Genomic DNA, 4,314 nt, shown 5'->3' with positions numbered 1-4,314 from the left:
CTGAAAGGTCTCACGGGTTTGTTGGGTATCAGGCCTCGAGGGTATATTATAAGGGCACTAGTCACTTACTGGGACCCGGTACACAATGTCTTCCACTTCTCGGACTTTGAACTCACCCAGACTTTAGAGGAAATAGCAGGGTACATCGGCAGTGCTGAGGTTCCGTTGAGGCGTAAATACCTGGTTGCTCCAAGAGCTGTAGCGGTGCACCGGTGTTTGGACTCGTTAAAGATAGCCAGAGCGATCCATAACCCAGACTTGGCGAAAGGTTTTTGCACTCTGAGCTTCATATACCAAAGATACGGCCACATAGGAGGATTCGACAAGCCAGAAAACAAGTTGTGCAGCAAAAGTAACCGTCAAAAGTGGGATGAACATAGACGGGTTACTTTCATGATAACCTTCTTAGGGCTTTTAGTGTTCCCAAGAAAAGACGGGAATATAGACATAAAGTTAGCTGGGGTCGTCAGTACTTTGCTCACTCAAGATGACAACACACTTGCGCCCATGATTGTATCTGATATCTTCCGAGCTCTCACAGCCTGCAAAGTCGGAGGGAACTTTTTCGAAGGGTGTAACTTGTTATTGCAAATGTGGATGATCGAACACCTATGTCATCGAGCCCAGTTCCTGAGCTATGGATCTTCTGAGAAAACATACATAGAGGAGTTCTACACTAGAATTAATGAGGTTCACTTACTTGAAGGAGTCTCGGCATGGACCTCATACTTTTGGACCCTCAACGCCAGTCAAATACAGTGGACACTGGGATGGTTACCGATCAATGAAGTCATATATATGCCAGCAGCTAGGCCCCATTTCCTCTTGATGGGGCTTAAGAGCATTCAACCTTATGTGTCGTATCCGGTTTTGAGGCATCTTGGGAGGTGTCACATAGTGCCGAAAGATGAGGACCTGAGCACCCAAGTGATTGAGATCAGTTCCGATGGCCAGTTTCCTGAAGCAAGGGTCCGCCAGATTTGGAGCCATACTTGGAGGCAAATACTTGTGTACTGAATCAGACAAGAGGGGAAGTCTCACCCGGATATCAGGCTTGGTACAAAGGGGAAGTGTTGTCTGGAAGGCCGGCTAAAAGACCTCACCTTCAAGAGTTTTCCAAGTCCTCACAAGAGCATTGGGACTGGTTGGCGAAGAAGAAGAATACAGGGCCACAATAGGCAAGTTGAAGCAGCAGGTCACAGATCTTCAGTTTGAAAGAGAAATTCAGACCGCAGCCGATGAAGGGGACAGAAAGAAATCAGCCCAAGAAAATGACTCTCTTAGAGCTCAAAACCGACAAGTCATAATGGATGCCGACAACCAACGGAGAAGCCGGTCCGATAAAAGGCTGATAGTAGGGTTAAGGAATCAGGTCATTGAAAGCCGAAAGGTCTTGGAAAGATCTGAGGCTAGCATAGCAATAATGCGGGCCAGATGGGAAAAAGGTGCAGCAGTATGGAAAAAGCACCCATGGCAAGTGAGAAGGGATTATGAAGGGAGCATTGAAATATTAGGAGAAACAAATTCCGCTCTCAGAGATCGGGTCCTTAAACAAACCCGAGATGCTAGAACGAACAGGGAGCGCTGCTATGATTTAATAGCCCGAATGGAAAAACAAATGCAGAGATTCCAAGATCGGCTCGTTGACAACACTCGAGTATTGAGATTAAAAAATCAACGAATAGAACAGCTGTGTATGGAAAGGGATAAAATCAGAGGTAGGATCAATGAGATTGGGCACTACATCACCACGAGGTGCCTAACCTGCGAGGAAATGCCCCGTGATACCCTTTTTGCCTCAATCATGGGTTATGTCCACCGGATCATGGAGGAATTAAAAAGCTTGCAAAGAGGCCTTGCACCAAAGCCCACGGAAAGGCCGAATGATGCCTCGTGGGCACCAAAATTCAAGGCCCTAATGTATTCCTAATTCAAGTCTGCATTGTTGTTTTCAAAAGTCTGTTGTCCGCCCTTCTGTTCTCTTTTCATATCAAACAATGTTAATAGTGTGGAGTCTTTATTTTGTTTGTCCTTTTTCAAATAGGTAGCTTGTAATATCATATTTTGGTAATAAAATAAAATAAAAATTGTGTCTTTATTTTACTTGTGGCAGAACTACGCCCGGTCTGATTCATGCGGGGACATGATACGTAGGCAATCCACATAAGATTCGACCATCACTAAAAAAAAATAAGGGAAAAGGCAAAGCGAATACATAAGCCGGAATGACGCATGCAGTCGAAGCAAAGACATGTTAGAAATGGTTAAACTGCCTAGGAACATTGCATTCCCCAATGTGAAATTGCAATATGTGTTAAACTCTAACGCTAACAAGTTTGTTGTTTATATCAGAGAAAGAGATTTCAAAACAGTTAGCTCGTTAGAACGTTCTGGCAGATTACCATTACCACACAAGATCAAAAGGGCCCATTCCAGAAAGTATGTCTGGTTCGGACAAAAGTGTTGAGGAGGAAAAAACGGAGATGCAAATGATGAAGGAGGAAGTAGATAGGTTGAGACAATAGATAGCTGGGATGCACCTAGCCTGGGCTAAGGGACAAACACTACCAATACTTCCCCCTATTCCTACCCTTTCACCAGCTCGGACTCCGGAACACCCTTCCACTAGTCCATCAACGAGCTTCCCCATTGCCCAATACTATCAAGGGGAAACTTCCTATAATCCCCAAGCTTCACCACCCAAACAAAACCCTCCTCCACCAGCTGTTCCTGTTTTCGTGGCACCTCCACCCGCCATATTGCAAAAATCATCTAATGAACCAGTGTTTCAGGTTCACGACAATCAATACTATCCTCCTGGACTCACCTTCAAAACACCCGAGCCATACACTTACACCCCTCACCTTCAGCTCCCAATAGAAACTGAGAGGCCAGCTAAGAATCCGGAGCAGGACGAAGTGCTTCGTAAAGTGAAAAGCCTGGAGCAATCCTTCAGGAATATACATGGATTGGGCAGCCAAGTCAGTGTGTCCTATAAAGATATATGTCCCTTCCCCGATGTTCAATTGCCGGCAGGTTTTAAGATGCCAAAGTTTGATCTATATGAGGGACATGGTGATCCTATGGCGCATCTACGAGGTTTCTGTAGTAAGATGAGAGGGGCAGGTGGAAAGAATGAGTTGTTGATAGCTTATTTCGGTCAAAGTTTAAGCGGGTCAGTATTAGAATGGTACATGAGGCAGGATCCTAGCAGGTGGTTTACCTGGGACGATCTAGCACAAGCATTTGCAGGTCATTTCCAGTATAACCTTGAGATCGTCCCCGACCGTCTCACACTGTTAAAACTGGAGAAAAAGCCTGGAGAGAGCTTTAGGGAATTTGGATTCCGTTGGAGAGAACAAGCAGCAAGAGTCTATCCACCAATTAGGGAAGGTGAAATGGTGGACTACTTCTTACAAACGTTGGAGCCAACTTACTTTGATCACCTGGTGACGTCAGTTGGTAAATCTTTCAATGAAGTAGTAAAAATGGGTGGCATGGTTGAAGAGGGACTCAGGTCCAATAAGATAATGAGTTATTCGGCGATCAAGGCCACAACTCAGGCTATCTAAAGCGGCACGGGAGGTGCGCTCGGGAAAAAGAAGAGAGAGGAGGTCGCAACAGTCGAAACAAGTACTTGGTCCAAATCCAGAGGTCCTTCCCCTCGCTACCAACCCAGACCCCATTACCCAAATTATCCACACACTCCATACAACCCTCCACAACCCTATTATCCACCACAAGAGCCACATTTCTCCGTCCATCACGCCCAAACTTACACCCAGCCTCCGGGTCGCCCGCAATGGCGTGCGCCGGCTCCCCAACATATATATACACCTCTCTAACATATATATTCACCTCCACAAAACACATACCCACCTTCGCAAAGCACATACTTACCACCAAGGGCCTACAGGAATCCTTCAAGGCCAAGCTTCCGCGGAAATCAAGCTTTCAGGAACGAGAGGGTGCAGAGGTCGAGAATATTCACTCCGCTGGGAGAAACCTATACTACTCTGTTCCACAAGTTGAGGCAGTTAGGCCTATTAAGTCCTTTTGAACCCAAATTACCAAATCCCTTCCCAAAAATTTGGACCACTCAGTAAGCTGTGAATATTGTTCGGGGGTTCTCGGGCATGATACTGAGAAGTGTTGGAAGTTGAAGACTGCCGTACAAGATCTTATTGACACAAATAGGATCGAGGTTCAGGCACCAGAGGCACCCAACATCAATGAAAACCCGTTACCGATGCACCATGAGGCCCACATGATAGAACTAGTGCACGAAGGAGGGAAACCTAAAACACCCTCACA

Source organism: Nicotiana sylvestris, chromosome 8, assembly GCF_000393655.2.
Source record: "Nicotiana sylvestris chromosome 8, ASM39365v2, whole genome shotgun sequence".
Classification (NCBI taxonomy): Eukaryota; Viridiplantae; Streptophyta; class Magnoliopsida; order Solanales; family Solanaceae; genus Nicotiana; species Nicotiana sylvestris.
Note: the sequence above shows the minus strand (reverse complement) of the source record.